Source organism: Lycorma delicatula, chromosome 5 (assembly GCF_047948215.1).
Source record: "Lycorma delicatula isolate Av1 chromosome 5, ASM4794821v1, whole genome shotgun sequence".
Taxonomy (NCBI): domain Eukaryota; kingdom Metazoa; phylum Arthropoda; class Insecta; order Hemiptera; family Fulgoridae; genus Lycorma; species Lycorma delicatula.
The window spans coordinates 1,604,019-1,617,738 of record NC_134459.1 but is presented as its reverse complement, the minus strand read 5'-3'; the positions used below and the strand labels follow the sequence as shown (position 1 = coordinate 1,617,738).

The window sequence follows — 13,720 nt, the reverse complement described above, 5'->3', positions numbered from 1 at the left end:
AAAATATTTTTTTGGGTTCAAGTAAGGGGTGATGAATATTTTTCCCATTTGGAGTTAAGTTGTCTCGTTTCTTCCACACCTTGGAAACAAAATTTTTAACCCTAGCTTGGCTGTCCTTTTCACAAAGAAAACATATGTATTTAGTATAACATTCAAATCACCACATATGTATGTTTTTAAGAACATCTTTCATCACATCATATGACTTTTTCAAATTAATACCATAAGCGATTGGCATTGAAGGATATTTAATACAATCATGTAGTAAAACCACTTTTAAATTATACTTTGACGAATCTATGAAAAGGTGCCAGACGAATTGATGAAAAGTTTATGAACTTGTTCTAAGTGCAACATAAGCTCATCAATATTTGTGCAATAAACCAAATTATTTTCATCAATAAAGTTTTTTGTTGGGTCAAAATTTTTGTATTTTTTTGAAATAGATTCCAACCTTGCAGTTTTGATCCTAACGGTCAGCTTGATTTTTTGATAAATTTAAATCCCTAACAGGGTCATTTAATTCACCTTGTGATATAAGATGTGGCTTATTGGAAGATAATTCAAAATCAAAATCATTGTTGTCTTCAGTACTGCTTTCGAAACATACATTCACAGGTGGCTCAGGAATTGCAATAATTTCACTGTGAGGTACAGGCCTGATTGCAATGAAGGATATTTTACAGCATGTTTAGATTTTTTAGAAATTACAGACACTTGTTAAACAAAAGTCACAATCAGTTACATGATCCTTTGGTTCATGCCAAACCATAGATACACCAAACGGCAAAGCCTTCTGTGTACCTTTCAGCCATTCTCTTTAAGTATACAGAATAATTAGTGCATACTATATGAGGAGCTCACTTTTTATCCTGATTACCAATTTTACAGTGAAAGTTCAAATGATATGCTTTTTTAATTAAAGGTGTAATGTTTTTTCTATTTGATTTTACAGTAAACTCACCATATACATAACAAAAGGTACCCATATCATTTACACAATTTCGAGGCATTATACTGCACTTTTAACAAACATAAGACTGAACAAAATTAATTCATTCCTAAATCCAGTGCTTCATACAAACAACAAAGCCGTGTTTTCAGCTACATGTTTTTACCTGCACAGACATGATAATCTTGTCCATGGAGGCTCACTCTTCAGTATTAAATATGTCATAACATGTGACTATATGATTTAATTCTTTGTCTAGTATTGTTTATTTATAGCTTACAAATTATGTTAACAAAGTTAAACAATAAAAAATGAGCTAACAAAATACAATATAGGAGTTTAAAATGCTAACTATATGTTGAAAAATGAAAAAATCCTTTTATTAAAATTTAAAAATTGAGGGCGAAAGAAAAATTCTGAGTTCATATTTGTTTTCAGCATAAAAATCATGTATTGCACATTAGGAAACAAAAATTATGTTTGTATCAGTGTAATACAATAAGTAAAATGTTTTAGAATTTTGGGTAACAGGTGTAACTGGGATGGATGTATAAACTGTTTTCAATGATTAATAAATATTTTTTTATCCTTTTTACAAAATGGATCTAGGAAAGTTTTCATCATGTCAGTTTATCACATAAACAATTTATAGCTTACAAATGATCACTCCTATTTTATCGCCAGGCAATATGTATAATTTATTGGACTATTTAATTTGAAAATAAAAATTTTTCCACAGGTGTTGTAAGGATTTTCACAGGTCTAATATTTTCACACGCTACAAAAATTATCATTCATCTCATCCTCTTAAGTAATACCTAATGGTGGTCCCAGAAGTTAAAAAAAATAATGCAGATATTTAATTTATTATCCAAAGTTGTAATACCTACTAATCTCTTTAACTTGAGTAGGATGTTTTAGGGGAGTTGGGAAGGGAGGTATCTTTATATTTATAATTAATTACAATTGCAACATTTTCTTATTTTGGGTTTGTGAACTTTATCATGTCAGTTGGGTGATACAAAATTTTTGAAATCTGAAAACCAAAACTGTGTATTAGTGTACATTTGTTTTATAGACAGACAAAATGAAACAAAAAGATTGTCAAAAATACCGGAACCAATGTGCTGTTTGAGTTACGACAGTTGTTAACATCATTGTTAAAAATCGTGTTAATCATTTTGAAATATTCATTTCAACAGCAGTTGAAACTTTATTCAATTATTCCTGAAACATTTAATCAATATTGCATGTTGCAGTATGAATTTGTTGCGACTACATTTTGAAAATATATGATCAAACATATTGAAGAAAAACTTTGAATCAGTTTTTCTTGGACTCGATGTAATGTTATTTCTCAGCATAAAATTGTTGTGTAAATCAATGCTATTAGATTCACACCATCATAAACATTTTTTAAAACTGATAATTATCAGTTTTGCAAATTTTGCTGACTCCAAATGAAATGTTAGTGACTCGGTCTTTCATTTGAAAGATCCCACTTTGAATAAAAAAAATAGAAAGGCTTCACATTTTGACATCATATTCACTAGCTTCGTGCTTATATGGGATTGATTGATATACAAAATTATAGTAATCTATTGATAAGCACTTCAATATGAAATGTTTCAAAGATGTATCATTCATGTTCTTAATAAACCTGCCATTAAGTGTAATTGTCGAGAAGATATTAACTAAGTCTTTAGTAGAAAACATGAAATCCTACTTAAGCAATCATTTACAATATGATATAAAGATTACTATACACAGATAGTTTCAACTTGTTTCATTCATTTTTAATACTTTGAAAACTTTTTAGATGTTGTAGAAGTTTCAGCAATCAAATAAATATTTTATTAATAAAAACATAAAATACCTTACAAATATTACTCATTTTTATTTATCAGGTTTGATAAAACTGAGTGCACATTTGTTTTGCATGGCATGTTGTAATAAATTGTGATGTACACAAACACATTACATCTTGCATGTTATTTTGAGTTCATGAAATATGAAATTTTTTATAAGAATTAGTTATTACAAATTACATGCTTTTGTTTATATATTTGCCTAATTTAGTAATTGTGCCTGCTGTTTGTGAAAGTAATTAATATAATTGATGGAGACCACACAGAAAGAAAGTATATTTAGAGGAAGGTACAATTGCAATACATTGCATAATTATTTACATTAACTCCACTGATTTCATCCTAATGACTACTCCAGCATTTGATAGTTACTTTAATCATCACAGTTTCACATATTTAATAGCAAAACAATACTTTTTAGTATCAATTAAGTTTTACAATGTGGATTTAAAAAAAACGGTATTCTTACGCTGGCTATCTTGCTTATGAACATTTTGCATATTTAATCTCAATATTTTGGTAAAGATTTCAGTTTCTGTATTCTGGCAATAATTACTTTACAAGAGTTACTCAAATTAAATTTCATTTAAGAGTATTAGTATAATTAATATATCTCCTTAGATAAATACAAGTTTTTCATTGTGCAAAAACAGAAAAAAAAAGAACTTAAATCTGATAAAAGAGTAAAATAAAATTGCAAAATGTAATTTATCATAATCAACTACAGATAATGTTATACTGAGCAAGTTCAAGTATTTCAAAGAAGAAATTCTACAACTATGGTGTCAAACAAAGTAACTCATAACCATTTCAAATGTAAACAGAAACAAATTTTTATTAAATAAATTAATCTATCAGAATCAGCTCACTCTTTCAACCTGACAACATTTCTACGAAGTATTTTCAACTTTTTTAAATACCAAAAGAAAAGGATTTAAACAGAAGTGTTTTGTCAGCAGTCTGACTTATTTAGAGAAGTCAGATTACACAGTAGTTAAAATGGAAGTGGAGATATTTCAGTTGCTGAAGATCAGTTTAAAAAGTTAGCTAAAGTAATAGAGAAAAGAACATAATCTGCTAGGTTGAAACACCACGTCGATGAAAGAGGACTTCTGGAAACAAATAAAATAAGTCTGGTTTTAAGGCATATAACAACTATGTTCTTATGTAATGCAGAATCTTAGTTTCCAGATTCTTTAAATATTATCATTTAGTTTTTTCTTTCTTCAAATGATCGATCAACAGTATAAAATGTGGTAGTTGGGTGAATAGGAATAATATTGCTTAAAATCATTGAATTCATTTATTAGTGATAAACTTAACATTAAATATAAAAAAGAAAATTAAATTATGACATTTATATTTTTGAGTTTTCATACATTTTTTATCATTATTAGTATAGTTTTTAACATATACAACTCTAGCTTTTCATGATTTAAACTACTACCTACCATTTTATATGTAGTAAGTTAGAAACAGGAAGAAACGTATTACCCAAGCCTCCAAGTGCTTTTAGGAATTATTAATGGTGAATGAAAGAAAGTAAATAACATTTTTACTGTAAAATTTAATTTTTAGTAATTAAAATTAACCTGATTATCCTTTACATTATGAAACTGATTTGAAACCTTACTTACTGTCCTTCAACAGCAATATAAAAATAGTTATTTTTTGCAAGTACATTAACTCTTAATTTAACATACTTATTATACAGAACATAGTTAACAAATACAACAGATTTCAACAATAATAAATACATGTAAAATAAAAACTAAGGGGGTTTTTATTAAGTTTTCCCCAAAATTTCAGTCTAACATTCTTACAATTCCACAAAATAAAATAAAACTAATTTATATGTATATACCATAAATTAACATTACAATATCAAGGCACTAAAGGTAACAAAATTGAAAAGGTAACAAAAAATAAATAAATAAATAAAAAATGGATTAAAATAAATACTTAACTGTTTTAAATATAAAAGTTGGTTATACATATTCAAAATTCTCAACATGAAGACAGATTAAGATATATTACCCCGATTCATGATTTTAATTTATTTAAACATTTTTTAAAGTATGACCAAGTGTTGCCACCTTACATTTGTAGATAAGCTAGGAAATTGATATTATGTTTACTTTAAACTTGTATATTATATAATAAACAGTATGAATTCACTACAGACTATATGCTGCATTTGTTAAATGTGTGCTAAATATTTTGTATGCTAAATGTAATAAATAAAAACTAGTTTCATACCTAACTACTTTTTATTATAATACACAAGTTTTATATATAATACATTATATATATATTATAATACAACAAGTAAAGTAAATGTAATTCAAATTTCTTAAGCTTAAATTTAACCAAATTTAAGGCAACACTATCATAATTAAAAAAACATTTCTAGAATAAATTAAAATATTATGAATCGGGTTTAAAATATATATGTATACAGGTTACATCAGATTAATATATATTATAACAAATATTACAACAATTTCTTTGAAGTTAAAAATCACCACTACAGATTGTAAAAAAAACAAAAACATAATTTTACACACACAAATGACATCTATTAAAATTCCTGGCTAGGACCAGATTTTCCTTTTGATACAGATGATGATCCTGCTGCTTTCTTAGGCAATAAAACAGACTGAATGTTTGGAAGAACACCACCTTGAGCAATAGTCACACCAGATAACAATTTACTTAACTCTTCATCATTTCGGATTGCAAGTTGCAAATGGTGTGGTATTATTCTAAAAATAAAACAAAAAAATTATTTAATGTAATTAATAACTTATATTTATGTAAAACTTTGATTTGCATGAAGAATTAAGAAGCATTGAAAACAGAACTGAATTATATTTGTGCAAAGAGAATGTATTAAAAAAAAAATCAGTGATCTATGTTTCTATTTAATTTCCAAGCAGCTGCTAAAGAATGAGAAAACTAGATTTCACATGTTCAATTAATACATGGAAGTATTTCTAAAGCAAGTAATATGTTACTACTTTGGTATTTTTTCTTCATGACAGCAGAAAGACTTGTCAGTACTGAATATTTTCATATCGATCTACTTATTTCATTATTTATTTCACATTTTTAATTAGACAATACAACTGTAAATGAAGTTATTGATATAAATGTAAGGGGTGTGAATTGTTTTATAGGATAGTAGGTTATCGACATGATTAGCAGCCGATAAAATAAGTTCATTTCTTTATTTTAATCTTAAATAGTAAATACAGAAAAACCTAATACAAAAATAATTACAGCAATCTAGCTGTCATCTTAATGTAAGATAGCAACATTTAATATTAATTATGATATAATAAAATGTATATTATACACCAATAAAAACAATGATATTGGCATTTATAAGTTGCAATATTTTTCTCTGTAACATATATTGTTAAAAATGCAGAATTCATTATTTATATTTAATATCATGTCTAAAAAATATTAAGCCTTTGGAGGCAAACATTGAAATACCTTTATTGTTAATGGAAGATAACATGAGACCACATATGCACAATCTTTTTTGATGACCTGCCATTTATCCAGCAATAACATAATCCTGTTGCCATAGAATTTCTGGTCAAAAAATTGTGACGTGATTTTTACAGGTCTCTTTGAAACTAACTTAATACCATTCAGGGAGTTCTGCAGAGAGTGAAACAAATGACAGTCCCAGGTCCGGGCTACATGATTGATGCATTAAAACCTCCTATTAAAGTTTTCTCAATTTCTGATGCGTTATTAAAGATGTATGCAGTCTGGCAGTGTTATTATGGTAAACAACACCCCTTCTATTGACCAGTTATGGATATTTCTTTTGAATCACTACGTGCAATCCCACTATTATCAACAGCACAGGTCTGAGTCTTATCATGCTGCCTGGCAGCAGCAGTTCGTGATGCATGATGCCCTTCCAATCCCACAGCATAACATTCCTGGGCATCAGTGTGACCTTTGCCGTGGACTGTGATGCTTCTCCTTACTTTGATCACGATCTTTTACGCAAATTGTTGTCATAGGTTATCCACTTTTCATCATTTGTGATCAATCGCTTCAGAAATGGCTAGATTTCATAACGTTTCAGCAGATTCGCAGATAGAAAATTTTCTTAGTCAGATCATGTGCAACTCAAATGTTGAGCTTCTTATTGTAGCCGGCTTTCTAGCTCAGTGTCTTCTGCAGTTAGCCATTGCCAGAGGTTACAGAACTGTCTCGAGAGAGGCAGTCTCTGTGACTGCTGGCATAAAACCCATAGATATTCTAGCTACTGAACATAGCGAGCGGTATATTTCCAAGACTTCTTAATTCTGGGCGTTTGTGAGAAATCTAAAACCAAGGTTTTGACTCTTGGCAAGTTAGGTGGAAAGATTCTTCTACTGGTCGATGTACGCATGGTATACTTCCAAATGTTAGTGAGCTGCGAGCAATTAGCTGGGTTTCTCCCAATCGGCACACAACTCAATTCCTTTCAGGACACTGTGCATTTAGGGATAGTTTGGCTAGGTTTGGTTTGGTTGATTCGGGCTTCTGTCCGAATTGTAGATTCGATGACACTGTGGACCATGTCCTCTATGTCTGTCCCTGGTATGAGGCTGAACATACTAGAGTTGTCAGGAAACCTGAGAGAGTAAATTTCTTTCTTGATCTGTGTCGACTGGAAGACTTGCAGAGAATAGGCTATTGCGGCTGGCTTGCTTTGTTTCCCTGCACTCAGCAGGACTACTGAGGAAGTATAAGTAGAATAGCACCCTGGGTGGCTAGGGCCTGTCTGAACAGTTGATTGGCCGGAGGTAGGCGTATTGAGCCACGGTCAGATAGAATTTGTGGTGATTAATACTGAATGTAAGCTGTCGGCAGAGCGATGAATGCACTGCTGGGTGTACGGGTGATCATGCAGCTGTGGGTGTAGCGTCGTTTTGAACAAGCAAGCATCACTATCGATGGGATGGCAACTGGCGACTACACTGCTGGGGACATGGACTCCCATGCAGGTGTGGGTGCAGCGACATTTCGACGATGGTAGTAAGTGAAGTAAATGTCACATGGGACTCTGTGATGGAGCTGAGTGGGAGAAGGAGGTATGTCCGCCTCTCCCTTGTAGATCAGATCGGAGTCCAACTATACCTAAGTCAGAGGTACGAACTAAAAATGAGTTCACAAAAGGAGCTAGGAGTAAATTACGTTGTTGCGAGCAACATTGCTGGTGGTATGTTGTTTATTTCTATTGCCTTGATCTAAGAGACATTTACACACAATTGACTCTGTAAAGTGTAGAACTAGGTGCAGGGGTTCATGCTTCCACGAACTTGGTTAGCTAGTTTAGAGGGCAACAATGTAGGACATACATTCAAGATGTCCGGATAAGGTCTGCGGCAAATGCAAAATCCCAATTAAAAAATTCACAGATGTAAATGTCTACTGAAGCATTTACATCAATGGCATCCCAACCAATGCCTTATTACTGTGAGGTGTAATCAGTTAGAGGGTCTAAAGAAGACTCCTATTAAAGCCCATCAGGGCTAGAAACGGAGGGGGGTTGGGATGTAGCTTTCTCCAAATGGATTAACACTGTTTGATGACTGATGTTTAGGTTACTGGCGATGTCATGGCTGCTTACATGCTAGTCTTCCTTAACTTCTGCCGGAATATGGCAATCTCCTACAAAAAAGGCTCAATATATTTTAGACTACCTATTATTATTATTATTATTATTATTTATGCTGAATTCTATTCATGTAGACTAGAACTTTGGCCGAGTTTCTTAAAATAATAAAATGTGATTTTTAATAGTAATACTCTTGGGAAAATACAATCTTACTGAAATAAAAATAATCTTTTTTTTCCCTAGGTGCCCAACAAAGTACCACCATGAGCGCCCGGATACATAATGTATTATTATTTATTATATTAATGAACTAACATAATAAAATTACAATCTGAAATATGCCAAATGGCATAATTAACTGAAACATACTTTATTAAAATTGAAATATTAGAATATAAGCAAACAGCTCTAAGAAATCAAAGAACATAAGATAATGACATTTCATTATTCCCTAGCATATTTTGTATGTTAGCCCCTAGTTTAATCTTGTAATGCACAGCCGCATAACAGACAATCCACAAGGATGTAGTGCACTGCTGTTAGTTGGCAGTTGCAACGAGCACAAATGAGTGCATCTGTCTGAGTCATGAGATATCTATGAGTGAGCCTAATATCCCCTATTCACAAATAATAACCTCCTCTTGACAGTTATTCCTGCATGAGGAGCTCCACGGTTACACAGTGTTCTTAACTGGATGAAGCTTATTATTGATGGTAGCATTCCATTCGCTTAGCCATTCATATGAACCACCCATCCTCTTCAGAAAACAGACAAGATTGTTTGAAACAGCAAGGAGGCTGGAAAAAGCCTCTTTTACTGCACTATCAGCTCACTCATTGTCTGAAATTCCAATAAGGTTGGGGATCCAGCATAACCTCACAGTCGTATTATGTTAAGTCATTTGACAAATAACACCTTGAATCTCACAGACAAGATGGTGTCTGAAGTACATGTCACTAATCACTGGTAAGGAATCTGAGCAGACAAGTAGATGCAAAATATTGGGATAATTATATTTAAGACCTTATTAATAGCATACATCTCAACAAAGAAAATACTGACACCATAAGTCTATGTTCTGCTGTTAACCACAAAAGCTAAACCAACAGAATTAAAGTTTTTAGAGCCATCTAAAAATCTGTGAATCCATTAGGATTCACCTGTGGTATTCCATTTCCTAGTGTGAACCTAGTGTTCCAACTCGAACTTGAAAGGACTGACTACTGAGGAAACCCATGATTTCCTTGTATACCCCATTCATTAAATATATTTAGGATCCTCTCCTCCATGCCGTGTTGTACATCTTTTGCGTTTTGAATAACAGCTTCCAAGGCAACTACATGATAAACAGACAATCTACCTTGGCAAAAACAGCATTGTTCTGGGGTAATTAGGCCGTTTATTTCAAGATACCACGCTACACAACGGTTTACAACTTGTTCAATCAACTTGCACAGGGTACTGCTCAAGGAGAGAGAATAATAACTTTTGTTATATCTATACCAGGTTTCAGTACGGGGATCACCAGTGCTTCTGACCGAGAATCTGGAAATACTTAAGAGATTATTCTATTATAGATACACAAAAGATGTCATAGTGCAGTATCTGATTACAACTGGTCTGTAATCGATTCCAAAGATTTTGGAAACACACTACGCAAGACGTGGAAGTAAGTTTGCTGAAAACAAAGATAGACTGACGCATGAAAATGTACCTGAAGATGATACAAACTTGTATGATCCATCATTCAATAAGCAGAGACTAAGTTCTGTCTCAGTTATCATTACAATGCCACAGGAAGAACATGATGTTGAGCCCCATGAATAATAATGGCATTAAAACTGCCAATTATTATTAGGCAGGGTAATGGAATCTGTGAAAACAGACTAGACAGATTATTTTCACAGATTTCAAAATTTGGAGGTAGGTATAAGTTGCAGATTTTATTTTGAATGGTGCCAATATCTTCACTGAGACTGCAGGGATGTTTGTTTCTAGCGGAATATGGGTGGCTATTACAATTTTCCTTGAGGAAAACTGCTACACCTTTACTCCCTCTCCCCTCAGTTTGATGGCTGTATCTTTTGCAGATGTGTTCATGAACGGACATTTTCCTGAGGACAGAGTTGAATCTTCTGCAGATAGTTTTTAAAGGATTTTAATATCCTCAGAGCCAGAATGGAGACCGGAATAATTCCACTGAATAATATTTGTAGTCGTAAAAAATAATTTTTTTCGTTATACATAAAAACTCTGCCTGCAGAATACTTATAAAATACCGTACGGTTTTTGTTCTTGGATTTTAAGACCTTTAAGAAGTACTCTGCTTTTTCGGCCACTTCATCTGCCACCATATCGTCATAGAAGTCTCAGATGGTGGAGCAGACTTGGAAGCTTGGGCGGATAGAGATGCCATTCCAGGCAATATTTTATAGATCCCTTCACAGGTATCTTAGTTATTTGCTGCGTAATGATAGGTGCAGAAGAAACTGTATGTGTTGGTGTAAGAACTAATGTGAATTTAGATAGACCATCATTTTTTTTGCAGAAGTTACTTTTTCTTGCCAATACTTAATGCTGAAATAGCAGCTGTTAGGGAGAGCTTCTACTAGTTTGGTCAATTCTTTGCTCAATGTGCATTCTTTGTCTTTTTGTACGTTGTTTGAGAGGTCTTGTATGAAACTAATACCAGGTTGTACAGGATTCCTCATGCTGCGGAATTTTCTGTATTCCCAATGTGCCACCAGAGAGGACACTTTCTGCTCAGTAGAGATCTTTAATATGGCTTTTTCTTCCTCATAACATGGACATTCCTGAGTGTGGACCTTTACAGTTTATACATTTTTCTTCCTCAGTGCATGTGCTATCATGTCCTGTATGGTTGCACGGTGATAAACCTGTTCCTTTTGGCAACCAAGTTTGGTGTGACCAAAACCCTGACATTGGAAGCAGCATATGTACCAGTGGGATTTGGTACACGAGGTAGCACATGAACAGAAAAGTAACCAACCTTTATTCAATCAGAAACAGTTGGACTGATTGATGTTGATACATCACCATTCTTTCTTCTCATAATTTGTGGCACAGACAACTATTCTGTAATTAATGGCAACTTAACGTCAGCCAGGTCATGGTAAAAGATAAACCCCTTGCTAAAATTTAGCATGTTATGGGAAACCACTATCACTCAATCAGTCCCTATATACTTAAGGCTAGCAGTTTTCAGTATTGTTTTTTGTTACTTACTACAACAAGCAGAGTGCCACTCCTGAGCTTTCTAACAGATTTCGGGGACTCACAAGCTGTTACGATGCTATTATTTATTATGAAGGGTGGTATCTTTTCAAAGGACTGATCTTTCTTGTTGTACCTCAAAACAAGAAACTTCAATCTCCGTAACATTTCTAGTTTCCTTATCACTAGTTCCTCGGCTGATGTCACTCAAAGTCTCTTTAAAACCCTGTTTTTTTTTCAAGTGGACCAACAACAACTGAAAGAATTCAGTTTGGAACTGCCATATGTTTCCCAAGAGTCCCGGCGATTTAACTGACCACTCCAGCAGAGTGCGCGCATACTGGAGCTAGGGTTTAATACAACTGGGTTCACCCAGGTGCCCAGAAGACATAATTTAAGACTCACTATGTAGAGCCAAAACCTATCAGCATGATAGTTTACACCTTGGGTTGTGGCTGTGTTTCATAACGTGTCCCAACTTCACCGAATATAAGTGTAAGAAGAAATAGTGTATGGTGTTGTTGTGTAAGGGTATATGTTGTAATTTGTGTAGTGTAAAATGTTCAGCAGCTTTGTGAGTAGTGAGAAGAAAAGCTGCTGAGGCTAGGGCCATGGAGACGCCAACACCCAAAATCTAAAAGAGTAAGACTCCCTGTCAGGGAGTCGTTTCACAATTTTCTAAAAAACAAGGTGCTTCATATAAACAAATTTAATTATAGAACAGATTGAAAATCATCTATAACAGCTTTTTACAGAATTAAATGATTTCTGTTCAATGTTATTAACAAAAAGTTAATTAACTTTTATGAGTTATCTTAGGGCTACAATCAATCATTTGTCTGTTGGGGGTCAGATGGGTGATGACACTACTAGTAGACTTAATCCCAAATTTTTTGACAAAGATATATGAGGTCTGTAAATAAAGTAATTAGACTAGTTTTTTTTTTGGCAGCCACAGTGGCCACACTGTAAAGTTACTAGTAAACATTTGGTTATATGAACTGCTAATTTATATTAGGTATTAATATTTTTAGTCTATTGTAGCTACATGAGATGTAAACAATATTTCATGAAACGATTTTTGTTGTGTGTTACAAAAATCAGCGATACTAATTATCAGCAACGTTATGTAATCAAGTTTTGTGTTAAAACTCTATGAGAATGTTACTGAAACTTTTCCAAAATTGAAATGGGTGTATGAAGATGAAACTCTGTCACGAGCCCCAGTTTTTAAGTGGTTTAAGGCATTTTCATAACAGGAATTAGTTGTGGACGATCCATGCTCTGGAAGACTGTTAATGTCAAAAAGTGATGACAATATTGAGCGAATCAGAGACTTGATACGGTACAACCGGCGATTAACTGTCAGAATAATTGCAGAACAATTGAAGATGAAAAACGTTTGTGAAAAATTGGTCCCAAAAAACCACACTGTTGGAACAGAAAAACAACAGGGTGGAAGTGTGCCGCGATCTTCTAGGGTGAATTGAAACTGATCCTGATTTTCTAAAAAATATTACTGATGATGTATCTCGGATATTTGATTACAACCCAGAAACAAAATGCCACAGCAAGTAGTGGCACACTTCAAACTCACCATGTCTCAAAAAAGCAAAAATGAGAAAATGAAAACAATACTAATTTGTTTCTTCAATAGAAATGGCATTGTCCATAAGTAGTTTTTTAACTACAGGGCAGACTGTAAATCAATATGTTTACAAAGAAATTCTTGAAAGACTGTGGAAAAGAGTTGCCTGCGGGTCCTGCCATCAAAGACAACTGGATCTGGTTCATGACAATGCATCTTCTTACACTGCACTCTCAATTAATGAGTTTTTGGTAAAGAAAAACATTCCTGAAGTTCCTCAACCACCTTATTCACCTGACTTCAGTTCCTGCAACTTTTTCCTGTTTCTGGATATCATTTGGGAACAGTAGAAAACAAATGTAACTAACCATCTGAAGGACATTCCGGTTTCTGAGATCCAACATGCTATGAAGAGTGGGAAAACCGTTTGAAGTGTTACGTGGCT

At 33.1% G+C, this 13,720-nt stretch overlaps 1 protein-coding gene across 1 annotated transcript in view; it reads right to left on the bottom strand.

Annotated features, from left to right (window-relative positions):
* Positions 1-4,104: 4,104 nt before the first annotated feature.
* Positions 4,105-13,720, bottom strand: part of LOC142324633 (uncharacterized) — a 287,954-nt gene continuing 278,338 nt past the window's right edge. The window contains exon 6 of the mRNA XM_075365484.1: positions 4,105-5,585. The gene's annotated coding sequence lies outside the window, so the exon portion shown is untranslated. The remainder of the gene's footprint in view (positions 5,586-13,720) is intronic.